The 27,971-nt window shown below is 35.5% G+C and overlaps 1 protein-coding gene and 1 pseudogene across 4 annotated transcripts in view; both read right to left on the bottom strand.

The window, feature by feature from the left end:
- The window catches only part of SYT1 (synaptotagmin 1), a 731,190-nt gene that overhangs the window by 102,282 nt on the left and 600,937 nt on the right, over positions 1-27,971 (bottom strand). The window lies entirely within an intron of this gene.
- On the bottom strand, positions 217-6,750 carry LOC141510890 (large ribosomal subunit protein eL33 pseudogene; annotated as a pseudogene).

The raw sequence follows: 27,971 nt of genomic DNA, 5'->3' as shown, positions 1-27,971 counted from the left end.
TTCAGGCTGGGTTTACAAATTGTGATACATGAATATGAAAGAATATTAAACCACCATAAAAAATGGTGAGCATTAAGAATTCAGAAGTCACAGTAGATATCATGGTTGTAGAAGCAAAAAAAAAAGACTAATGAAAAAGATTTTGTTTTTTGATTCTTGCTTTACTTTTTTATATTTGCAAAAAATGTGTAATTTTATTTAGTCAGTTTTCATATTCTAAAACATTGAGGGATAGAGCATCACTTAGAACCTGTGTCCAACGGCCTTAGCAGGAAAATTGCTTCTGAATTTGGCTCAAACCATTCCACTATTTCCATGAGCCCGAGTAACTTCCCCAGATAACTCTTGTTCTGTTGGGTTTCCCACCAGGACTCACTGTGTTGTTTCTGGCTTTGTATACATAAACGCATCTCTTACCCAAAATAGAATTCAGTTTCATCCCGGGCATAGACTCCTTCAATTTTCAGAAGAGCTGTATGTTTTCTCTGGTTTCATAGGCCTCTCTTGTAGCCAGGAAAAATGGCCTTGGACCACAGTCTTCTAGACATTTTTCTGTTCTAGAAGTCCTGTTTCCAGCAAGCCTTCCTGGCTCTAAGATGGAGGAAAGAGCATTTTGCTACAGTTTTAATAATAGTCAACTTTTTCGAGGTCAAACGGATCTGGGCTTATATGAGGTCCTACTGGAACTATAAAAATGCATTCAATATTTTGTCAGCATCATTCAGGACTGGAAATATAGAAAAGGCAAATAGATGGCAAGGTAGATAAAGTGCTAGGCTTGGATTGTGGAGGAAGAAGATCTGAATTCAAATTTACTCTCAGATACTTATATGCTAACCTCTGAACCTTTGAATGCCTCAGTTTCTCTATCCCTAAAATGGGGAAAATTCTAGTGAGGATTATTGTGACAAGGATAAAATGAGTTAATCCTAAAATATTTTGTCAACCTAAAAAAAGGGGCAGTTAGATGGCATAATAGATAAATTACTGGCCCTGGAGTCAGGAAGACCAAAGTTCAGATGTGGCCTCAGATATTTACTGTGTGACCCTGGATGAGTCATTTAACCTTGTTTGCCCTAGTTTTCTCATTTTTAAGAATGAACTGGAGAAGGAAATGGCAAATGACATCAGTATCTTTCTCAAGAAATCCCAAATGAGATTATGAAGAATGACTAAACAACAACAAACTTAAAGAACTACATAAAAGCCATTGCTATTATTAGAATGCAGAAATAAGATTTCCACTCTTTTTTCCTATCCTAAGATTGTGGCATCTGATCTTTTTGATCCCAGACTTTGATATCTCAGTAGTATGAGGATTTCTTTGGGTATGTGTGGCAGGGAAAGGAGGAGATGTAGAGATGTGGAACCACTGGTATACTCTTTCTATTACTTAGGAATCTCAGGAAATCTCAAAGTGAAGTAGGGCAGGGAGGGACTATTTATGTAACCAAAATGGTGGCAATCGGTTTTGAAATCTATTAGAAGGTCTTTGTAAGAGAAAATTCTAGAAGGGATATTGTGATTGGGGACAAGAGGAATAGTAGAGGTAGAATGGAACATTCAGTCTAAGAGGGGAAAAGAGCTGATCCTATAACTAATAAGTTGTATGATTTTGAACAAATCACTCTACCTCGTCAAGTCTTATTTCCTCAGATATAAAATAAAAGGATTGAATTAGATAATCACTAAAGTTCTTTTCAGCTCTGAAATTCTATTATATGAGTCCTTAAAATTCTAAGTTTCTAGATTCTTATACACTCTTGGAGGGCCCCTAATCCTGTATGCAGAAGGGTCTCATTCACATTGCCATGCTACAAACCATTTGTTTTCTTCAAAATGACCTAGAACTCATAGAATGTGTTCTTGGTTTCTCTGTTATATTCTAACTAAACTATTTTTATTTTTTAGGAAAAAACACAACAAGCACCAATTTCACTGTGAGATAGACTAGGTCTGCCAATATGGCAGCAGAAGAGTGAAGGCATGAAATCTAAATGTATCTTCAGGTTAAAACCCATCCTTTCCATTTATTCACTCAAAAACTTGTACCATGAAGGATAAAATAATCACCATCATTTCATTTTATAACTAGTAGCAGCCCTGAGAGTCACTAGGAATGGAAGTGACTTCACAGTATAGACAAAGTTGTGTTGATTTGACTAAAAATGTCAATCAGAACAATTCTTAGAATTATTCATATTTTTTGAATATGAATCTATTTTTTGGTCTAGACCTGTGTTTTTAATCAATATAGGAAGGTTTTTCTCTTGCCTTAGAGATTAAGAGTCTTAAAGAATTGTGTAAGGATACTGAGTCCTAAAATCAGTGGCTATCACAAGCCAAGTCTTGAACTTATACATTGCTGACTCCACAGTCAGCTCACATTTCATCCAATAAATATGAGTGTCTAAGCTTGAAGTTGTATAGCAGGAACATTAGTATAAAAAGTCTTTAACTTGGGTTCATATCTTGTCTCTAATGCTTAATAGCCATATGATCATTGGTTAAATCACTCTCTAAGTTTTAGTTTGCTCAACTGTAAAATGGGTACATTAATATTTGCACTTTCAGAGATTTTTTTTATGAAGTGCATATCTCAATGGGTTACATAGGTGGGCAACGATGTGCCTGGCCCAGGGATTGGCCAAAAGGAAGTCTAGGCACAATTCCTGCCTTTTAAAGGATTTATCATCTCCAAGGCAAAAAAAACAAACAAACAACAAAACAAAAAACCCGTGAAACAATTAGAGGCAAATCTAAAACTGCCCACAACAGTGGTAATAGCTAGCATTTACAAAGTACTTTAAGGTTTGTCTTTTGCACTTTACAAATATTACCTTTTTTTATCTTCACAGCAATCCTAGGAGATAGATACTATAATTACCCCAATTTTGCAGATGAGGCAACTGAGACTGTGAAAGGCACAGTGACTTGCCCAGTGACACAGCTGGTGTCTGGGGCTGGATTTTAACTCAGTTTTTCCTTATTCCCAATTCAATGATTTGTTCTCTGTGAAAACTGAAGATATAAGAGATCATGACTAGCTTGGGAAGATGAGTCTTAGTTTTCAAATCCTTAACTATTTTTTTCTACTGCCTACTTTACATGTCTTTCTAAAATGAAATCCAAAAAAAGGAAAGAAATAAAGAAAAAGAAGGAAAATGCCAAAAAAATGTTTTTCAGCTAGCATCTCTAAGGCAGAGCTTTGGAAATGATTAAAAATAAATGAAAACTGCCCAGGAATTTACTCGTGGTATATGATTGTCTGCCTATGGGGAATCCAGAGCTTTCTGATTCCTGGCTGCTCATCTTTGTGTGTGATGTTATTAAGATTATATAAACTCGTATTCATTAACCTCATCACTTTTTGGATCCTGAAAAGTACAGAAAATCCTTCTGGACATTATTTTTCGGCAAAAATAAACACTAAAGGAATAAATGAATGCAACACAGAGGTTTCCTATTCCCCTTCTATAAGAACACTCTCTGTTCCTCTATTAAACTTGCTATTCTGCATGCTTCCGGGCTTTCATGTCCAACTGGAAATCATCACACTGTTCAAACACTAACAGAATCATAGAATTTTGATGATATATCCTCCAAACCTAGCACATGGTGAGGACTTAAATACTTGCTGATTTGATCATTGAGTCCAACTCACTCATTGGAGGAGGACCAAAGAAATTCAGTGACTTACCCTTAGTCACTCATTTAGTTAGTGAAAGAGCTGGAACTTGAATCTTGTCATCCCAATTTCTGTTATAATAAACATCCACTATGCTACTGAACCCATAGAAAATTTTAATTCTGAAGTAACTGAGTAATTTTTGTAAGTAAAACATATACTGAATTTAGAATAGAAGTGGTATGCCATAATACAGAGAAAATGAATCTCAGAGATAGGAAAACCTGGGTTCAGGTTCTCCCTCTGACTTACATTCTGGGAAAGTCATATAATCCCTTTCCCATTGTTTCCCTCTCCCACTGGATTTTCACCAAGACTTTATGTTGCAAAGCAGGTGTCAGTCTAGATTGGGGGTAGAAGTTTCTTCTTTGGGAGATTATTACATGAATCAAAAATAACAGGTCTGGTGGAAAAATCAAAAAACAAGTAAATCAACACCAACAAACTTTTCTTTGAATTCTGTTATTTGACCTGAATAGCTATGATCAGTTGGGTGTAATACTGTATGTGATTGAGCTCATTTTTCCATTGGAAATTCCACTGGAAAACAGAGGAATGATGAGAATAATTTCAGGAATGTACATTAAGGTAACAGTCCTCATGAATGCACCTATGCTCAATAGAAATCGTAGGATATGGTTGAAGAATGATCTTTTTGGGGAGCTATTTTTACAGACCTATTATTTCAAAAGTATGGGGAGAACTCCTAGTGAGGAAATTCCCTTTAGGGATGTAGAACAGCAACTCAGAGGGCTGCCCTAGGGGGCATAGCCCTTGATCATACAACTATATTTTCTGACTTTAAGTTTGATTTTCTAACTATATGCTCAAGTACACTTTGTTGGAGACAGCTAGATAGTACAGTGGAAAGAGTTCTGGGATTGGAGTCAGTCAGGATGACCTGGTTTCCAATGAAGTTCCAGAGACAAGCTATGTGACTCTGGGCAAGTCACTTAACCCTGTTTGCCTCAGTTTCCTTATTTGTAAAATGAATTAGAAAAGAAAATGACCAATCAATCCAATATCTTTGTCAAGAAAACCCCAAATAGGGTCACAAAATACGGGATGTGAGAGAAATAAATGAACAAACATATATTATTTGTCATCTTGGTCATCATCTAGACAGTTAACAATCATTTATTAAATATTTACTATAGGCCAGACGCTGTGTTGAATTTGAAAGTTACAAAAAAATGAAGGGAGAAATATGATCTTTGAACTAATGGAGTTCACATCTGATAAAGGAGACAACATCCAAACAACATATAGTGTAAATGGAAAGTCATCTCAGAGGGGAAGGGACTACCAGTAGAGGGAGGACCAGGAAAGGGTTTTTGTTGAATGTCGGATTTGACCTGAGTTTTGACCTGGGGAAAATCAAGAAGCAGAGATGAGAAAAGAGAGCTTTCTAGACATGATGACAGGCAGTGAAATGGTTGGTGTCACTGGATCACAGACTATGTGGGGAGGGGTGAGTGCAAGAAGACTGAAAAGATAGAAAAGGGTCCAAAATCTAATCAAAAAGTCTTTTAAAAGTCATGATCTTGCTCTTAGGATCATATATCTAGAACTGAAAGGCATTTTAGAAATCATATAGCCTAATGTTCTTTTACATTTTTAGTGCCTCTGTGACATTGGGCAAATTACTTGCCTTGGCCTTGGTTTCCATTTGATAGTAGAAGTTGAGGTTTAGGGAAATATGGGCCCTTTCCAACATGGTCTGAAATCACACAGGTAGGTATTCAATATGAGAGGAATTCTGTAAATTGAGACTTCAAAGCCACCATTTTCTTTCCCGGTCTCATTTTAGATTTATATCCCAGCAGCGATTACAAAGACATTGATGCTATTTCAGGGCATCTTATAAGTCCAATGAAAAGATGCCATAAAGTGATAAATAACACCAGTTCCATCCCCAAAAGTAATTGAATAGAAATTTTGAGAAGAAATCCTTTTGGTCATTCCATTACCCGAATTGCAAAAAAATTACACCTCTAATTACCAACTCACAGCAAGCATTCAATTGCCCTGTTGAATACCTTAAAATGTTTTTTTTTTGTTTGTTTTTTTTGTTTTTGTTTTTGGCAGCATTAAAGAGCGTGCCAGACTAATTAGATTTATTTTATTTTAAGTGGCAGTTATCAGAAGAAACATCTTGATAGGCTGTAATAGTATGTAGGCAGGATAATTAAATAAAAAAAACTCAATTTTTGGTTGCTTAGGGATTGCAACTTCTCTCCTAGATTAAATGCTTTAGGCTAAAATTTCACCTCATCATTTAATTCAATCTTATGAAAAAGAAAAAAAAAGAAATGGAATCATTAAAAAACAATGACAACAAAAACCCTGCTTGGAAATGTTTATTTGTAAAGAAAAGTTTTATATGCAAAGGAATGAGAGATACAGAGGTTCATTTCAGATACCACCACCTCCTACCTGAAACCTTTCCACATCTTCTGAGTTATTATCTTCCCCAACTGCTTGTACTAATTATCTCTCCTAATAGAATGTAAGCTTCTTGAGGTTAGGGACTTTTGAGTTTTTATCTTTGTATTTTATTTATCTCTATTTAAATGTTGCATCTTCCCAGAGGAGCAGGGATTTTATCTTTTCTTTGCTTCCCTAGCATCTAGCACCCAATACTTTTCATGAAGTCAAGGAAATGTGTATTTGAGTCTAAAGGTCAACAGTGATATAATGCTTGTCCTCAAAACAGCTTGCCACTGTGCATTGGCAATTTAACTCTGAGGTTTTAGGAAGGAGAAAAATGGAACAGGATGAGGAGAGAGAGGATGCTGATGGAAAGAATGTAGACCCAGCTTAATGTAGCAGTCTTAGAATTAGGAAGATCTGGATCTAAGTCCTTTCTGTGATATAGATTGTCAGTATGATCATGGAGAAGTCCTGCAACCTCTCCATGTCCCAGACAATTTTATAATGTTATGATTTCTGGGGGGGTGGCTAGGTGGCATAGTGGATAGAGCATCGACCCTAGAGTCAAATTCTCAATATCTCAATATCTCAAACAAGACTTTGTCCTCAATTGTCCAAATGTGATATTGATCCATTAAAAACTAAGGAATACTTTTAGATGTTGCTCAGGGGTGGCTAGATGGTATGGTGTAGTCAGGAGGACCTGAGTTCAAATCCGACCTCAGACACTTAATAATTGCCTAGCTGTGTGACCTTGGGCTAGTCACTTAACTCCATTACTTTGCAAAAAAAACCCCAAAATCTCTGGAGAAGTTGCAGTAGAGGGAGTTTCTACACCAGGGGTTGCCTCTGAGACCCCCCCCACTCCCTTTAAAAACCCTACCATTACTACTACTAATTGACATTGATAGAATGTTTTAAAAAGGTTGTAGAAGTATCATCTCATTGTCTCATATGAGACTCAAAACAGTCTTGCCAGTTAGGTATTATTAGCATTTTCCCCATTTCTAGATGAAACTTAATCGTAGAGATATTAATTCACTTATCCATGTCCACTTAATGTATAAAAGAGGTGGATTGAACACAGGTTTTCCCCAATACAAGTTCAGTACATCCTTCATTATGTCCAACTATGGGCAAGGAAGACTACTGATGTCGCCAATGTATGTACTTTTATCAAAACGACAGCTACACAATTTATAAAAGCTTTCACAAGCCTTAAAAGGCTATAAAATGTTATTTCTCATCATCATCATTGTGATCATCATCCTGATTATGATGTTGAATATCACTCCCACCATTTTGTTCCCATCTTCTTTTATGGTCCTCAGAGAGATGCTGTCCAAAGACAAGCTGCTATCCTATTTTTATTTTAGATTCAGTGTTCCATGGACTATTTATTGCAAGGGAGATAAAATAACTGCTCTTTATAGTTGGAGAATAATATTTTGATGGAAGTTCTCTACTGCAGGCTCACAGAAGGTATATGATACATACTATAGCAGACAAAGCAGCAAGGATGACATAATCCTCATTTTATTCCCAAATGATTTTGCTTTCATTCAGGTCTATTTTTACATTTTGAAATCTTTTTATTCCATGTAGTTTGGAGATAATGTGTATTTGATACAGCATCATCTTTTTTTTAAGGTTTTTTGCAAGGCAATAGGGTTAAGTAGCTTGCCCAAGGTCACACAGCTAGGCAATTATTAAGTGTCTGAGGTCGGATTTGAACTCAGGTCCTCCTGACTACACCATACCATCTAGCCACCCCTGAGCAACATCTAAAAGTATTCCTTAGTTTTTAATGAATTAATATCACATTTGGACAATTGAGGACAAAGTCTTGTTTGAGATATTGATGCTATTTAAAACTAGACTAAGTTTTACAAGATACCTTGAGTCTGGTTTTTTTTTTTTTACATGGGAATTTATTGTCTATCATTACATTGAAACAGTGTACTTCTGATCCATAATTCTAGTCTCAAGGTCAGGCTTTGCTAAATATTCAGGAGGTACTAGGGATATCTGTCAATCCTCTTTCACCCTTTTGGCAGGAAATGTTAATCTTTCCATATTCATCTCTCTCTCTCTCTCATAAAGGTTTACTTTGTTAGTAGTATTGTTGGGATATTTTATAAAAAGTATATATGAAGATTGGTATTAGAAAGGTATTAATAGTTGTAAACGTATTCTCATTCAATTTTGATTTCACGATGTTGTGAAATCTCTTAATGCATTTTCCTTGATGACTTTATGTTTAAGGTATCTTGAATGGAGAATACTAAGGCATTTGTATGTACCTCCTTTACCCATTTGTGCATTGTAACCTCCTTTTCTTCCTCTTTATTACTATTGTTGTCATTATAATTTTGATCTCATTTTTATGTTTGATGGAGTTCAGATAGAAATGGCCCTAGGGAAAAAGTCACTTAGAGGAATAATCAGTTTTGTTAATAATAATAATAATAATAATATTCTTGCTCTTTTTCATGGGCAATAGCTTTCTAATTAGTCTTTGTTTCAAGTCTTTTCTTTCTCCATTCTAAATGAGAAAGTAATTTTCCTAAAATTGTAGAGGTCCAACCATGTCACCTTTTTAGTCTATAAACTCCTTGCCTCTAGGATTACATATAAATTTTTTTGGCTTTTGAAGACTTTCAAAATCTGGCTCTAATCTGCCTTTTTAGTCCTATACATTCCTCCCTGTACTCCAGCTAAAGTGGGTTTTCTCCTAATACATTGATACTCCCTTTTTCCCATCTCTTCACTTTGGCCTCTTAGAATCATCATATTCGAAAAATTCTACTTAATTGCCACCTTCTACACAAAGTCTTTTCTCTTCCTTCAGCTGCTGGTACCAGCTGTCTCTTGATAGTATGTAGGCTCCTTGAGGTCAGGGACTGTTTGATTTTTATCCCTGAGTTCCCAAGTGTTCATTACAGTTTCTGGCTCGTGGTGGATATTTAAATATTTGTTGGTTGATTGATTAGTGGCAAAAAAAATCAGTATGGAGCAAAGAGCTTTGGTATCAGGGCAAAAGAATGTAAATTGTCTCCTTTCTTGCCTAGGAGGAAAGCAGGTGTTTTTACTGATCTGGTTTTCCTGTCAGTCAGTAACACTTCAGTAAGTAGGGTAATTCATTTGGTTGAAGGCAGAATATAGCATTCACGCAGGCCTATCCACTGCTGAATCAGATCCCCCCTTTCCCCACTAGGCTCAGCAGGTTCTTTGTTACTGGGTGGGCACATCCTCAGGGTAGAATTTTTTTTTTGTTGAGAAAGTGTCAGTTAAGTCCAAAAACTGCAAAGGGTCCCTGCCTGCAAGAATTTGAGGGTTTGTATACTACTTCTCTTGCCATGATCATGGCGGCTTTATTAAGGGAGATGTGAGAATTGGCAGCCCTAAATGAAATTTGGATTTTTTTTTTGACCACTCAATTATGCACCAGCATGAGCAATGAATGCTGACTCATACTGTATCCAATTAGGTATTCATTAGCTGGGGCACAGTTATTTGGAAAGACATGTGGGGGTTGCTTTGGGACCAATTGCTGCCACTTCTATTTAAACTGACATAGCAACAGCAGGTTCCATTTTTTTGGGGTCTTTTATTTGAAAAGAGAGTGAGAGAGATCGAGTCTGTCCTGTAACTAGACATTAGCTTGATAATTAGGATGACATAGGCTCCATCCTTCCCATCCGTACTTATTTGGTTGCCCAATTAGCTTAGTCCAACTTCAACTGGTATGGACCCCATTACCATAAGAGAGAACAACACCACAGGGAAGCACATTGGGTATTAAAAAAAAAACTAAATTGTACAGTCCAGAGAGTTTTTAAAGTAGTAGCAATGTACCACATGAGAAGAGGTTAAATTCTGTTTTTGTTTTTTTTTTTTCTGTTTTATTTTAAAAGTTTCCCTTTGTGGAGTAGGTAGTTGTAGAATTCTAATAGAAGAGAAAGGAGCATGGGGGTGGGGAGCAAATTCACCATGAGTCTGGTTACTGAGGGGTCCTTACTGGGCAGCAGTGACTAAATGACCGTCCCTCCAAGGATGTTGGGCATTGTATATTTGATGTTTAGATATGATCTCATAGCAGTAGAAGAATAATTTTTTTATATAAAGGTAATAACCATCAACAAAAATAAGCTATCAAAAGTACCTACAAAATAAAGAGTAGGATCTTACACAAAAGCCTTAGAATTGAATAAAGCAAAACCAAATAAGTTAACAATTATATTTTGGTCTGTTTCTCTCTCTTTTCTTCCTTCCTTCCTCTCCTCCTCCTTTTTTTCTTTCTGTTTCCTACCCCTCTCCCTCCCTCCCATACACACAGCATCACAGATTTATATCCTAGTAAGCTCCAAACAAATGTGACAGACTGACCAAACAGAAGAGTCCAGGTACTGAATCTACATTCAACTTAGCACTATTTTCCTTTTTCTCTCCCTGTCCTTTTCTCTCTTTCTTCTTTATTCTCTTATTGTCTCTTTCCCCCATTTTCCCCTTCTTCCTTTTGCTTTGTCTCCCTTTCTTATTCTTTCTTCCTCCCTCTTTTCCTTCTTATTCTCCCCTTCTTTTCCTTTCTCCCTTTATTTTTCCTCCCTGTTGTCTGACTCTTTTCTTTTTCATTCTTCCCCTCTCTTTATTTAATTTTTTCTCTCTTCCATGCTCCATCCCTCCTTCCTCCTCTTTCTCTCTCAGTTGGGTGTAATTGAAGTGTGCAAAATTTTGACTTTTGAATTTCCTTTGCAGAACTTCACATATTCATTTTCCCTTTTTCCTTTTATTTATCATTATATATGATCCTAAATATCATTGTGTATCATCCTAAATATTAAATTTCATTGATAGTCTCCCTATTAAATATTGAAAATTTAAGTTGTCAGCCCTCCCCTCTCTTTTTGCTAACACAAATAAAACAACTATATTTTTCTTTATAGAGATTTATTACATGATGAGTTTGGGATGAAACCCTAACAGTAGAATCTCTGGGCTGAAATGCAAGAAAATTTTTGTAACACTGCATAGGTGTTATAGGAGCATCACTATTATCTCCCACAATCATACAAAGTATCTTGCATTTCAGATGAAATGAAATGAAGCAAGGTCTCATGTAGAGAGAGGGGACTTGAGTCAGGGCTCCATTGGAGACCGAGGAAGCAAGGACATATGTTGGCCTTTCTAGATAGAGGTTTATTATTATACTTTCCTTCATAATAATTATTAAATCATGCCTTAGGTGTGCCTCAGGGCAAGGTCAGAGCACTTATAAAGCATTTCTATAGAGTTAAATTCCTGTTGGGAAGCTTTTAAGGTTTTTATATTTTAATGAAGGTATTAAAATGAAAGTTCAGGCTTGCATAATTCATAAGCATTCCCTAGTTCTTTTAAAAACCTGCCTCTAAACTTCTTTCCACCCCCCAACCCCCCTAAAGCCTTTTTATAAAACACAGGGCAAATCTTTCTTTTGGTTGAAAATAGATTTCTAATTACAGCAAACCGAAGGTCCCTGTAAAATAATATAATTCCCTAGGACAGTTTACATTTACACCTTCTTTCTTAACATACAAAGACTATGTTAAAAAAATTGAAGAATTTTTTTTTATCTATCCAGGAAAAAAAACCTCACATTGGTAGCCTGGGTTTTGACCTGCTTTCAAATGTATAATTTGAGAGTTTGTTCAACTTCCATGATGTAGAAATAATATTTAAAAAATGCTAGTTTCAAGATTTCAGAAAGGTATTTTGAGGGGGGGGATGGGAGGGTGGGTCTTGGGTTTCAGGTGACTGACATAGAAACCTTCCACTCACTAGTGGAACAATATAGCCGGATTGATTCCTTAAATGTATTCATATGTCTGCAAAAATAGCTGATGAAAATCTCTGAGCTAATGACCTGATGCATACTTTGCAATCAATACAAGTTGTTTTTTAAAGCATTTTTTTTCTTTTAGGTTTGAACATGTAATTGCATCATACTTTAAAATCTTTTCTTATTTAGAAGCGAGAAGAGACGATGTAAAAGTCCTGTCCTGCTCAATGACAGGGTATGATGAGGTAAAGAAAGGAACTTATTCTGTACTAAAAATGCTAAATCAAAAGCCCCCCCCCCACAAGTGCTGGGTAAACATTTGTTAATTATGATATGAATATATCTATGTCAAATCAACAGATGAAATCTGTCATTTTTATAATACAAATGTGTAAACTACCATCGACTTTCTAAATGGATCAACTTCAACATTAGAAGCAATGTGGATACTAGGTAATAAAGGCTTGTTTCTTGATAACTAAATGGTGGTAGGGAAGAAAAACAGTATGCCAAACCAATCTGTTCTGGTTAATTCACTGTGGCAGAGTCCTAAGTCTACACTCAAACATAGAATCCTTTTGTTGTTGAAAGACCTTTGTCTTGCCTTTTGGGATAACTCAACAAAATATCCTTGACATCACCAGTCAGTGGAAAGAGGGGGTGAAGTGGACTGTGTGCTGCATTAGTTAAAAAGAGAGAAAGTTTCTGGTTTTGACCATCCCATGCATGTGGCCAATAACTTTCCTTGCCAGGCTTTCTGGGAGGCGATAGAGGAGTGAACTTTCTCCCTCCCTTATCTCTTGCCTTCTTCCTCCCTTTCCTGCCAACCAGGCATGCAAATCCATGGCACTGGAAGAAGCTAATAAGGTCTTCGAGACCTTTTCTGATCATAACCTGATCATAAGTGACTAATGATACCGAGATGGACATTTCCAGTCTTGGAGGACGGCTTATGAATTCCAGATGTAGGAACTTCTGAATATGAGTTGACCAGAAATAAGTGGAGTTTCTGCATTGGAGAAGATAACTATTTACTGGAGGATGAACTCAAGGTCTTGACTATAGACAGTGTAGAGCTGAGATGAATTATATAACCCTGCAAACTGCTTTCTGTTCTGATGCTTAAGTCTCAACTTCCCAGAAGAGCATAAAGTAATCATAAATTATAGTTTCTTGTTTGAGTATTTGTGGGTTTTGTGTGTGATAAATATTTCTTTCGGGTGAAGTAAATAAATAGCTGTCCTATACTGTTCTATTGGCCGTTTTATGTGAGTGTCTCAGTACTCTGGAGTGGGGACATAAAGATTCACTCTGAAGTGTGGCTGTAACTATGCTTTTCTCAACTAGGTAGAGTTAAAAAGAACTCCTGAGTGGAGCTATGCCCACATTCACTCTACCATCTCCAACTCAGCCATGGTTGTAATTATTATACCAGAATTACAGAATCTCAAACTTGGAAGGGAATGGAGTTCATGTGGGGCTAGGCAATGAGAGATGATTCTGAAAGAGGACTGAAGTTCAAAACCAATCCATAATGTTATCACTCTTGGCTTCTATTTCCTTGTACAACAAAGGGGGTTGCATTATATGACTTCCAGACTTTTTCCAGCTAGAGATCCTATAGAAATTATTTGTTATGTTATCACATTGGCTGAATAATGACGGATATACTTTCTAACAGTATCAAGAACCATCATCCTTGTAACTCATCTATTCAATTTAATTAAAAAAAGTACCTATTAAGTAAGCCATTATGGATATAAAGAGAAACAAGGATTCCCTTACCTCACACAGCATTCATTTATTATCATTGCTCTGTTGTTTTGTTGTTGAGTCATTTTCAGGTGCATCTAGCTCTTTGTGATTCTATTTGAGGTTTTCTTGGCAAAAATACTTGAGTAGTTTGCCATTTCCTTTTCCAGGAAACTGGGGAAAACAGGGTTAAGTGACTTTTCCAGAGTGACACAGCTAAGGTCAGATTTGAATTCATGAAGATGAGTCTTTGGATTATCATTGCTCTAGTATAAGCAAATGCTGTATCAGGGCAGGCATTTTCAGAACTAGTGAAATATGCAGATATACTATATATTTCTTTTATTTTAAAAAAGCTCTCATTCAAATGAATAAGAAAATACCCATAAAGTTTAAATATAGAAAAAATACATAAAGACATCCAGTTTTCCCAGACCAGTGCAGAATGATGTGACAAAACCATCAACAACCTCATGTTTCATTTGAAATGGCCAATACTTAAGTTAGGCTTTTAGTAACATGGGAGGATTATCTACAACCCTGGTTGCCTTCTATTTCCATTTCCAAGGTATTAGTCAGTAGCAGCAGCAAAAGACCAAATGGATTATAAGGTGCTCAGCTATTCCTTTATCTCTTCCTGCTGGGCAAAGAGATATTACTAGATTGTCATTCCTTGCATTTTATCCTTTTTTATTTGATACAGAAAATGGAGGTACTTCCAACTAGTTTATGACTGGCATTGAGGTAAAGTTCCATTACTATATATATGTATATATATATATATACATATATATTTATGATTAACCTTTCCCCATTTTCTCATTATGTTTTCTATTACAAGTAAAATAGGAGGAGAAAGGAGATAAAAATATAAAAATAATTTCATAATACTGCTAATGTTGCTCATTAAATTAAGTCTGATAGGTTTTATTGGTAACATTTGCAAAATTTAAAATATTTATTTATTTCACCTAATTGAGTTTTTTGTTTTATTTTTATTTTTATTTTTACTTAGGTTAAGTTTCTTTTTTTTGGGGAGGGTGTTATTAGAGGTATCTAGATCTGTGGCTTTATTGGTGTAAGAAATTGACAATTCATAGGAGAAAGCCATTCCACCAGTATATGTCAACAATTGTTCCACAACCTATGGAGAATTTCCTGGAAGTCACTTATCCAAAGTCACACAGCCCAGGATGTGTCTTAACTGTGACTTGAGGATTTTCTGACTCTGAAGCCAGCTTTTGTTCCACTGAAAAACAATGCTTCTGGTGGTTGTGTTTTAATTCAAAGTTGTTCAATTATTTTAGCTGGGCATGATTCCACATGACCCCATTTAGGATTTTCTTGGAAGATACTGGAATGGCTTGCTATTTCCTGCTCTAGTTCATTTTACAGATGAAAAAACTGAGGCACACATGGATAAGTGATTTGCCCAAGGTCACAGAGATATAACTGCTGAGGTCAAATTTGAGTTCAGGTCTTCCTGACTTCAGACTTGATGCTCTAACCGCTGTGCCACCTAGCTGCCCCAGGTTCAAGGCAATGATGCTCAAATAGTTCAGTGGGCAAAGTGAGAAATAACTAGGAATCATAGGATTGTAGATTTAATGCTCTTCTTGTGTGATGCTCTCATTTCACTGATGAAGAATCTGACTCAGAGAGGAGAAATGAGCTGTCCAAGGTCACATACAGCCTGGAAGGAGCAGAGTGAGGGTTTTTAACCGGGTCTTCTAGTTTCCAGATTCAATGCTTGATTCACTTTTTTTTTCTGCAAGGCAAATGGGGTTAAGTGGCTTGCCCAAGGCCACACAGCTAGGTAATTATTAAGTGTCTGAGACCGGATTTGAACCTGGGTACTCCTGACTCCAAGGTCGGTGCTTTATCCACTTCACCACCTAGCCCCCCCCTCCCCCCCAGAATTCAATGCTTACAACATTACATGATGCTGCCTCTCAGATCAGTGGGCCAGCACAGTCATTCTGTGTTGATGGGCAGAATTTTAGCATTTATTCTAGTTGATTTGTTGTGTGGCTTTAGGAAATAAAGCAGATTTCTAAGTCCAAATAAAGATAAAAACTCATATTGATTTGTCTATGAATCATTTCTCAAAGTCAGTGATTTTCATTACATCATGTACTTGGATGGATTTCATGTTGCCATACATACAGAGGCAGATAGGCAGTCCAGCATATGGAGTGCTCAAATTGGGTTCAAAAAGACTTGAGTTTGGCTTCTACCCTCCATGCTCCCTCGTTATATGACTGGATATGTCACCTAATTTCTCTATACTATAATTTCTTTAGCTATAAAATGAGGGAGTTAAACTAAAAAAATGCTATGGTTCCTGGCAGCTCCAAGTCTATGAGAGTGAGAATATATTCTTATTTAGCTGAATCAGAAAGAAGAAAAAAAGGAACATTTTTTCTTTCTGTTTTAACTTCATCTCTTGCTTTACTGGGAGCCATCTTAATATAAAGGAGAGGCTATATATAAGACAGCCGGCTTTCAATCCTTCCTCAGATACAGTGGCTTTCAGACCATGAGCAAGTCACTTAAATTCTCTCTGCCTCAGTTTCCTCATTGGTAAATGGGGAAGCCCCTTGTGCTACATCTCACAGGGTTTTTATAAGAGAAATATTTACCAAATCACTCTGTAAATATGAAATATTGGGGAAAATCTCTTCATTCCTGAACATGGCAAAATAGAATTTATTTAGTAAGATATTAAATCCATAGGCATATAATTAATGGTTAGCTCTCCTAATCAATAAAATAACTAGAAAATTCTATAAATGATTAATTTTTTGTATCTCTACTGGAAAGGATGAGTTGAGGATTGAGAGGGACAACATAAAAACTGACATCTTGCATTTGACATATACAGCTAATACGTTTTAATCTGCAAGTGGTATCAAAGGACATATTATGTGAGGCCAATGTTTTTTTGTTCTAACTCCAAAGGTTAGAATGTATCTCTTGAAACAGACTATTTTCTCTTTAAATATTGATCATCCACAAGGGAGCTTTAGTGTGATTCTTGGTCAAATTCTGAAATGCATTACTAGAAAACTGTCAATTAATACTTAGAAAAGGAAGTTGTGGAAACTTTAAGCTGGAAAGATGGCTTCAAGAACAAATTGAGGGGGATTTTCTCTTTTCCTCTCTTCTTCTCTTCTCTTGGCCTTGAAGCCATGAAAATGTGAATTTTTGTCCTGCCTCTGACACATGGCAGCTTTCTGAGACTGGACAAATCAGAAGGTTGCAATGATCTAGGCAAATCTCTAAGACTAAATTCTAGGGAATATAATTTCATCTAAGAATTCACTACACCAGTAAAATCATAAGTCTATTCCCTATCCCTATATCCCACAAACCATAAAATTTTTACCAGGGACAACAGATTCCTCAATAAATAGGTTAGATGGAGACTTCTGGGGTGGAGCTTTTCCCAGAGCTTTTCCCTACCAAAGACAAATGAAGCTTCTGAACGGACATTCAAGCTACAGAGAAAAAGAGAAGATTCAAAGAAGTTTACAGTGGTAGGCATCATAGAGGATCTTCGGTGAAGGCCTGTCTCTTTGGGGGTAAAGGGGAAGTAAAGCTCAGGAGGCAGGAGAGTGAGGAAAGCCAGCAAAAGGCTTTTAGCTACAGTGCAATCCAGATTCCCGACAGCTTGACAATAGCAGAGATCCCAGCCATTAGGTAGTTAGCCAGCCGGGAGGATCCCAAACCCAAATAAAGTCTGAACCCTGAGAACGCCGGGGTAAAAGAAAGGACTGGGTAGGGAACAAACCACTGCTACGTTAGAGCCTGGACATCAAGGAGGAAACAAACCTCTGCAAAGGCAAGGCCTGGACAAGGTCTAGGCAACATCATGGCCAACGACAAGCCAAGCCCCAGCAAAAAAAAAAAAAAAAAAAAAAAAAAAAAGCTTGGATCTGTATTCCCTATACCCCAGGAGCAGAGCTAAAACAGCTAAATGAGTGCTCACTATAGAAACTTACTTTACAGGCAAAGATGAAAGCAATGCCATGTCTGAAGAAGAAATCAGTGAAAAATCACTCACAGGGAAACTATCAAAACAGTCTACAAATTGGACTCAAATCCAAAAGAAAGAACTTAAAAAAGAATTTAAAAACCAAAGAAGAGAGGAAGAATTAAAATGGACAAAAGAAATGAGACTCATGAAGGAAAGTTATGAAAAATTGACCAGAGAATTCAACACCTTTAAAAAGGAAACACAAAAGGTAATTAAAGAAAATAAAACTCTAAAAATTAGAACTGAACAGGGGCGGCTAGGTGGTGCAGTGAATAGAGCACCGGCCTTGGAGTCAGGAGTACCTGGGTTCAAATCTGACCTCAGACACTTAATAATTACCTAGCTGTGTGGCCTTGGGCAAGCCACTTAAACCCATTGCCTTGAAAAAAAAAGAAAAAAATTAGAATTGAACAAAGAGCAACCAATGAATCTAGAAGTCTATAATATTCCATCAAACAAAATAAAATGGCTGAAAAAATTGGAAGAAAATGTAAAATACCTTTTAGGGAAAACAAATGATCTGGAAAATAGATCCAGGACAGACAATCTATGAATCATCAGACTACTAAAAAGCTTAGATGAAAAAAAATAACCTGGAAAACATCATGCAGGTAATTGTAAGGGAAAACTGTCCAAATCTGCTAGAACAAGAAACAATATAACCACTGACAAAAAATCCACAAAACTCCTCCAGAAAGAGATCCCAGGATAAAAACTCCAAGGGTTGCTATAGGTAAATTCCAGAACTCTCAAATAAAGGAGAGAATATTGTAAGTGGCAAAAGGAAAACTATTCAAATACAAAGGAAACAGAATCAGACTCACACAGGACCTATCAGCCTCAACATTGAAGGAGTAGAAGACCTGGAATACCATATATTGGAGAGCAAAGGACTGGGGTTACAACCTAGAATGTACTACCCAGCAAAATTCTGCATATATTATCGGGGAAAAAGATGGATATTCAATGAAATAGAGGACTTCCAGAATTTCCTGACATAAAGACCAGAACTGAACAGAGAATTCAATTGCCAAATACAGGATTCAAGAGTTGCATAAAAAGGTAAATAAAAAGGGAAAGGAATAAACAAAACAAAACATGTTGGTCAAGACCATCAAATTATATGCAACTCTAAAAGGGAAGATATAATACTTCTAATTCATGATTAATCTTTTTTTAAATTTTTTTTTTAGGTTTTTGCAAGGCAATAGGGTTAAATGGATTGCCCAAGGCCACACAGCTAGTTAATTATTAAGTGTCTGAGGCCAGATTTGAACCCAGGTACTCCTGACTCCTGGGCCGGTGCTCTATCCACTGTGCAACCTAGCTGCTCCTACTTCTAATTCTTGAGAACTTTACTTCTCTTAGGATAATTAAAGGGTCGAATATAATTGAAGAGAATGGACTTAAAGGGTATGGGTACAGTTGGGTCTTGTCTCTCCATTGAAGAGGTCCAAGATGATATCACTATGCTTGTGACAAAAAGCCCTGATGAAAAGCAAGGGAACTTTACATGTAAGGGTCTCATTATCCTTTGACTCACTTTCATCACATGATGCTTAGCACCTTGTCTAATGAAGGCATCATAAACTGTGAGGACCTGAGACAGTGTCTCTGTTACACTCATTTGTAAAGTTCTCAGGTGAGACCTTCAGAGCCTCCAAGGACTTAGAGATCTTTAAGATTCTTACAGTTAATTAGATCAGGCTTTGACTTAATCCAGTTACATATCAATAGCAAAACCAACAGAAATTATATGATTATCTCAATAGATGCTGAAAAAGTCTCTGATAAAATATAACATTCTTCTTATTAAAAAACACAGGAAAGTTTAGGAATAAATGGAATTTTCCTAAAATAATAAATAATGCAATCTAAAACCATTAACAAATATTATATGCAATGGAAATAAACTTGGAGAATTTCCAATAAAATCAGGGGTGAAACAAGGATGCCCATTATCACCATTACCATTCACTATAGTATTAGAAATGTTAGCAATAAGAGAAGAAAAAGAAATTGAAGGAATCAGAATTGAATATGGGGAAGCAAAGCTTTCACTCTTTGCAGATGATATGTTGGTATATATATTTAGAGAACCCTAGAAAATCATCCAAAAAACTCCTTGAAACAATTAACAAATTTAGCAAAGTAGCAGGATATAAAATAAACCCATATAAATCATCAGCTTTTCTATATATGGACAATAAAGCCTAAGAACAAGAGATAGAAAGAGAAATTCCATTTAAAGTAGTCATAGACAACATTAAATATTGTATGAAAACTGTATGAATACAATTATAAAGCACTTCTCAGCCAAATAAAGTCAGATCTAAATAATTGGAAAAATGTCAATTGCTCATGGTTAGTTCGAGTTAATATAATAAAAATGACAATTCTACCCAAATTAAATTATTTATTCAGTGCCATATCAATGAAACTACCATATAATTATATTACAGAGCTAGAAAAAATAGTAACAAAATTCATCTGGAGCAACAAAAGGTCAAGAATAGCAAAGGAACTGCTGGAAAAAATCTAAATCAGATCTAAAACTATACTATAAAGTAACCAGTCATCAAAACTGCATGGTACTGGTTAAGAAATAGAGTAATGGGGGGCGGCTAGGTGGCACAGTGGATAGAGCACCGGCCTTGGAGTCAGGAGTACCTGGGTTCAAATCCGGTCTCAGACACTTAATAATTACCTAGCTGTGTGGCCTTGGGCAAGCCACTTAACCCCATTTGCCTGGCAAAAACCTAAAAAATGAAAAATAAAAAGAATAAAAGAAATAGAGTAATGGATCAGTGGATTTGGACAGGTTCAAAAGAAGTTGCAGTGAATTACTACAGAAAGCTGCTGTTTGACAAACCCAAAGATATCAGCTTCTGGGATAAGAACTCACTATTTGACAAAAATTGTTGGGAAAACTTGAAAATACTATGGCAAAAACTAGGCATAGACCCACACCTCACAACCTATACCAAAATATATCAAAATGGGTACAGCATTTAGCATAAAGGTGACACTATAGCTAAATTAATAGACCAAGAAATACTCTATCAGATCTATGGAAAGGGGATAAATTTATGACCAAACAAGAATTAGAGTACATTATAAACTCCAAAATGGATGATTTTGACTACATTTAATTAAAAAGTTTTTGCACTAATAAAATCAATGCTGCCAAATTAGAAGGAAAGAAGAAAGTTGGGAAACAATCTTTACAACCAGGAATTCTGATAAAGGTCTCATTTCTAAAATAAGAAATAGCATCAAATTTATAAGGTTATAAGTCATTCCCTCATTTGAAAAACCATCTATTCATATCCTTTGACCATTTATCAATTGGGAAATGATTTGCAACCTTATAAATTTAATGCAAATCTTTATATATTTTAGGACTGACACCTCACACCTGTCAGATTGGCCAAGATGAGAAAAAGGTAAAATGATCAATGTTGGAGAGGTTGTGGAAAGATTGGGTCATTGATGCTTCAATGGTGGAGTTGTGAATGGATCCAACCATTCTGGAGAACAATATGGAACTATGCCCAAAGAGCATACATACCCTTTGACCCAGCAATTCCAATTCTAGGTCTTATATCCAAAAAAATATAGAAAATGGGAAAAATCCTACATGTTCCAAAATATTCATGGTAACTCTTTTTTTGTAGTGGAAAGCAATGGAAATTGAGGGGATGCCCATTAATTGGGAAATGGCTAAACTATGAATACTATGGAATATTATCCTTCTATAAGACATTATAAATGGTCGGACTCTAGAGAAGCATGGAATGACTTACAGGATCTGATGCTGAGTGAAGAGGATAGAACCAAGAGAACAATGTACACCTTAGCAACAGCATTGTGAGATGATCAATCAACCTTAATGGAAGCAGCTCTTCTCAGCAGTTCAGAGAGCTAGGACAACTGTATTAGACCAGCTTTGGGCAATGTTATCCTCAGCCAGATGAGGGAAAACAAAATAAAACAAAAGAAACAAAAAAAGAAAAACCAACCCTTCAGAATATGATGAACACTTTATAAAAATGATCTCTTGGGTATCTCTTTCCCTTGATCCTAATTCCTCATACTGAAAATGACTAATATGTAAACATGTTTATCAAAAATATGTATGTATAATTCTAATGTGACTCTTTGCTGCTGAAGGAAGGGGGGTGGGAAGGGAGGGTGGAAGGAAATTTTTTAACTTAAAAATGTACATGTACATATGGATGAAAATAAACAAATAAATAAATAAAACAGGTGAGATGAATCTCAGAATTTATCTTTGGATGACCCCACTATTTACATATTTCTATTGTTTTTTCCTATCTTAAATTTTGATCTCATCTCTTTCAATTGCTATGTAGGGTTATAAATCACAGCCTCTCTGAGACTTGAGCAACTATCTAAGACCATCTACTAAACTAAAAATCAGTTCTTAAATCTATTTGTTAAGATAGCTCCCACACCTAGTCAATAGAAACCACCTGGGTCTCACTGTTGGTGGTAAACTGCTTTGTTTATATAGCTTAACTGCAACAAAAGACCCTATGTGCATTCAGAAAAAGAACTGATAAATACAAGTTTGCATGGAATAATTTTACACACATATCTGTATCTAATGGTAGCCATCTCTAGGGTGGGAGAGGGAGAGAAGAAAAATTAATTCACATGATAATTTTATTGTGTATTTGAAAAGAATAGTAAGTTATGCATAGTAGATTACAGTTTCATATACAATCATCTTTTTATTGTAATATGTCATGGAAAAAATTATAAAGGACATATGAATAAAGATGCTATCCACATCCACTGAAAGAAATGATAAATTGAAGTATTTATAGAATAATTTTACATATCTACACACACACTTTTTTGTTTCTAATAGTAGCCATCCTGAGGGGGAGGAGGATGGAAAGAAAAAAAGAAATTTACATGATTATTTTGTTGTATGTTTGATGGTAGATTTGAAATTTCATGGACAATCATCTTTTGTATTGTGCTATGCTATGGAAATTCTTGTTTTATTCCATAAATTAGAAACAAAACAAAACAAAATAAATTGGATATGGCATTTTCAGCCACAATGTTTCCATGTTATTTGGTATATCCAAGAGGATTTCAAATTACTTTTTCATATTTTGTGATACATTTCTCCCTAGGACTAACTGTAGCCAAATAGGTAAAATTTTGTCTTCAACTCCCTTTTTTTGCCAGGTACCTTGATCACCTTTGACACATTGGGAGTCATCTTGGTTCAGTGTGACACATACCTGTTGTCTTTGTAGAGATCAAAGATTTGAATTCAAATCCTTATTCTGCCATTTATTATGTAGGTGATAAAGACAGAGGTTAAAATGGCAGGCCCATATATACTAATCTAGGAGATGGTTATAGGACTTCACTTGGTTTATACAGCAGCTTTCAAGAATAAGTAGCTGGCTAATAGGATAGGGTCCAAGATCAGATCATAACAAAATTATATGCTGGGTGCTCCCTTTCCAAGAGGAGACTTCATTGAAGAAACATTTAAATTCACTTTAAAGGACAGATAATAATTCAGTAGCTGAAAATGGGGAGGAATGATATTTTAGGCATGCAGAATGGTATGAGCAAAGGCATAGAGATGACGAAGAAACCTAGAGTATGTCTAGGGAAAAGAAGCTGAGAGAATAAAGTGTGTAGAAGGTAGTAACAGAAGACTAAAGAGGAAGGTAAGTATCAGATTGTTAAAAACTTGAATGCCAGACAAAGAAATTTGAATTTTATTTGGAAGTTAAAATCACTGAAGATTTTTGAGCAGAGAAATGACATGATGAGATGATTTCATAAGGAAGATTTTTCTGGAAGAAGTGTAAAAGACTAATAATAATAATAATAAATATTTTTATTTTACTTCAAGGTTTGCAAAGTATTTTATGATACCTCAATTGATATTTAAAGCAATCCTGTGAGGGATGTAATATTTTCTCTATTTTACAGATAGAAAAACTGAGTCCCAGGGAAGTGTAGTGATTTGCCCAAGGAGACCTGTCCGATTAGTTTGTGTTTTTATGGTGTTGTCATTTCAAGTTTATGAATGAAGGAATTTTTTTAGAACAATGAGTTCACATCTAAGAATTTCCAGTGTCTCAATCAACAATTAATTAGATACTCTGAAGTGTCCCAGAATTAATTTTACATTATAATCTCCAAGACTAAAATTATGATGAAGCCTTCTGACATCACAGCCAGGTTATTTGCATATTCATGGATCATTAGCTCCAATACTCTGCCAGTTCATTTGCATACTCTTGCCTGATCTGGGCACTAGAGCCAAATTAATTTGCATACTGTTATCCAATTGGCTCGTAGAAGTCTTTGCCATTTTATTTATTGGCCCCACTTTTGGATATTTGGTTGGTGTTGCTAGCAATGCTTTCTGTTCCAAGGGTAGGATGTATAGCAGTGGCCAAGAACAGTATTTTGGAAAAGATTCCAGAAGAAATGATGGGCCCACTTCTGCCATTACTTGTTATAGAATGTACATAAGGTGGGAGAAAGAATAATCCTATCTACACTTCAAGTGTCAACTCAACACAATATCTCCTTATATAGGAAACCTTCACTGATTCCCTCAGTTATTTTCTATTAACTCTCAAAAATTCTCTTTGTACATTTTTAAGTTCTATCAAATTCTATATTCTATTATCTATTTGTATACATTTCTTATCTACCCTATAAGATTGTTAGTGCCTTGAGGATGAGTACAATATTATGTTAATCCTTCTGCCCTCCTTGTGGGTAGCACAGTAGACCCATAATAAACATTTGAATATCTAAGAGAAAATGCTAACGACAACATCTGCTAATTTTCTAAACTTTGAGACTGTTTTAATTCCAAGTAATTTGGAGGTTACAAAAATGTGGGAGAATAGTTACAAGAGTGGTTGATGTGATATAATAGTGGTATAATAGGCTAGATGAGGGTAGGGAAGAGAGTAATAGAGCAGAGAGAAATAAAGGACTTTGGTGCTAAACCAACAGATAGTGAAACCCATGGAGGCAGGAGGTCTGGATTCAACTACCAGCTCTTCAACTAATTACCTTTGTGATCTCAAGAAAATTAGTTTCTCTCCTTGGGTCTCAATTTCCTCACCTGGTAAGTGAATGGAGGGGTTTGGATGAGATGGTATCTAATTCAGGAATCTCTAAATATAAATTAATTGATTATTAAAGTTCTGATTTCCCTGTTACCATAACTTTTCCTTCACAGTTAATTAAATAGCCTAGGTTTCAAAAGTGATATCACATTTCCTATATTTTTTTTTAGGTTTTGCAAGGCACTGGGGTTAAGTGGCTTGCCCAAGGCCACATAGCTAGGTAATTGTTAAGTGTTTGAGGCGGGATTTGAACTCAGGTACTTCCGACTCCAGGGCTGGTGCTCTATCTACTGTGCCACCTAGACACCCCAACATTTCCTATATTTTGTATAGATTTCTCAGAAGGGTGAAATGCATACTTCCTTTGTTTGCTTGATTAAAACCCCTTGAAAGGGTATGGTTGGATAAGAAAGGGATAGTTAGAATAGATCACCCCCTATAATCCTAAATCCTTAAGAATAGTGAGGTTCCTAGACAATTTGTGAGCTCTGAACAGCTTTTTTTTGAAGATATAAACTATTTCCTTTGAGTAATTTCATAAACCATTTCTTTATAAGTAATGATCGACACTTCCAAATATTCTATGGAGTTTACTAAGCAAATAAGTACATGATTGGGTACCATTAACTTTTTTTGTTGGAGGAGATCTCAGAGATTGTTTTGTCTAACTTCTCTGGAAAAAAATACCTTCTTTGGCATTCTCATAACCAATCAGTTGTAGTATTCCATGGACTGAATACTTCCAATAACAAAAATTCATTAAAATGGCACTCAGCACTGTTGCTTATAAAATGGTGTTCCTATTTGATTTTCTTCACCTAAACGACCTTGTTAGAATAATCTGCCTACCTTATACTTTGTAATGCAGTAATACCTTCCCAAATCTTTTGTTAGTAATGTCATGCTGTAGCATGCCAATGTTAGGACATTGAGCACTTTGTACCTTTGAAACATAGATAGTTGACAATGCAATAATATTCAGAATAGATCTGTCACAACAATGTTCATTCATGTTGAACCTACTCTTTCTTTTCTTTCTACTGACACTCAGAAGAGCTCAAATAAATTCATGATTATATAAGTGTGGTTACTCTCTCCAATGTTTCTTTCTGGTTATAGGACATCCAGTGTCATTCTCTATCACATCCTCTTATAAGAGTGGGATCATAGAATCACAGATTTAGAACTGGAAGGGATATTAGAAGTCATCAAATTTAACCCTACTAATTTTATAGATAGGACATTGAGGTTCCAAAAGGTTAAGTAATTTGTCAAAAGTCAGACAAGTAACAAATAACAGAAACAGAATTTGAACCCTCATCTTGCGTTAACAAAGCAAATCATGTCTTTTGTACTATGTGATAGAACTTAAAAAAATAATGTTTCATTGAACAGAAATCAATTTTTTCTCCTTTCTCTTTCTCTATCATTGGACAAAAGAGAAGAAAGAGAAAACCCTTCCAAAGGCTAATCAAATTGTGCATATTAGGACTGTACCTGAAAGGGATCATAAAAAAGGGAAAAGGACTCACATGTACAAAAATATTTATAGCAATTCTTTTTGTAGTGACAAAGAATTGGAATTTGAAGTAATATCTATTAATTGGGGAGGAGCCAACAAGTGGTGATATATGAATGAAATAGAACGTAATTGTGCTATAATAAATGATAAGTGCCAGATTTCAGAAAAAAACCTGCAAAGATTATCATGAGTTAAAGCAAAGGTTAGTGAACAGAACAGGAAAAAACCATACAAAGCAACATTTGCAATGGTCAGTTAAGTTTGACTTAGTATGATGATTCAAGAGTCCAAAAAACTCAAGATGCTATCCATATCCAGAGAAAGAACTATGGAGTCTAAAGGCAGATTGAAGCACATTTTTTACTTTTTTGTGTGTTTTGATTTGTCTGTTTTTCTTTCACTTCATGACTAATATAAAAGTGTGCTTCCATGATTACATCTATATAATCTATGTCAAATTATTTACTATCTTAGGGAGAGGGAGAAAATTTGGAACTAAAAATTAAAAAAAAGATTATTAAAATTTGTCTTAACATGCAATTGGAAAAATATTTAAAAACCCCACAAAATCCTGGTATGATAGCACTTTTTGGTACTAAGCTCTAAATCAGTTGTTATAAACAGTGCAAAAGCCCTAATTATTAGCATATGGCAACTCATGACTAGACAGAGCCTCTACCCTAAAATGCTAGTTTTTAATTTGCTAATTTTGAACTTAATGTGGTAAATTGAAGTTGAAAGGAAAATATTGTGGTAAAAGCTCTTCAGTCATTTACAAACTGAGATAATGTGATTTTTTTTACAGTTAGAAATAGCTGTCTTTTATCTAATTTGCAGTTGAAAACACAGTTGGACTCCAAATTCTGAAATGTAGAGATAAAGCGGAATCCAATTAGAAGACTCTAGATTCTCAAGTTTTCAAAAAAGTGTGATGTTTGAGTAACAAAGTTGCTATTCATGTTTGGAAGTTCTTCACGTAAACAAGGATAAGAAATTTGTCTTGTGACAAAAATGCATACAGTTGTCTCAGTTTAAAGAATATGTGTTTATAGGAAAGTAAGAATTAATGAATATAGATCTGAGAAGCTCAGAGAAACTTGTTATTGGGAGAATATGAGGGAGGTGTGGAAGTATGTATGTTCTAATTATATTAGTATGGAATTATAGAGAAAAAACTCCATATTCATTTAGAAATCAATATCATGAAGGTCTGAATTAACAAAATGACAGGAAAGCCTAAGCATAAATGTAATAATGTCTGTGAAGCATCTAGTATAATTTCTGGCACATAATAAGTACTTGTTTCCTTTTCTTTCTTCCTTGTATTAATATATCCAATGAAAGTTTCCTCTCTTCTGCTTCCAGAATAGTTGGAAATTTTAGTTTTTTTAAGGATGTCATCAGAGAGGTGTATGCCAGAAAACAAGATTGCCATCATTATGATGAGAGTAAAGAATCAATTGATGGATCATTTATGTGCTGCCCTGATATTCATTGTTGAGAGAATTAGAAGAATGACCCTTATATTTTGAGTTCATCATCTATGAAAGATTTACAGGACATCCACA

This window comes from Macrotis lagotis, chromosome 2 (genome assembly GCF_037893015.1).
Source record: "Macrotis lagotis isolate mMagLag1 chromosome 2, bilby.v1.9.chrom.fasta, whole genome shotgun sequence".
Classification (NCBI taxonomy): domain Eukaryota; kingdom Metazoa; phylum Chordata; class Mammalia; order Peramelemorphia; family Peramelidae; genus Macrotis; species Macrotis lagotis.
The sequence above is the reverse complement of the archived record's forward strand: the minus strand, read 5'-3'. Positions and strand labels throughout refer to the sequence as shown.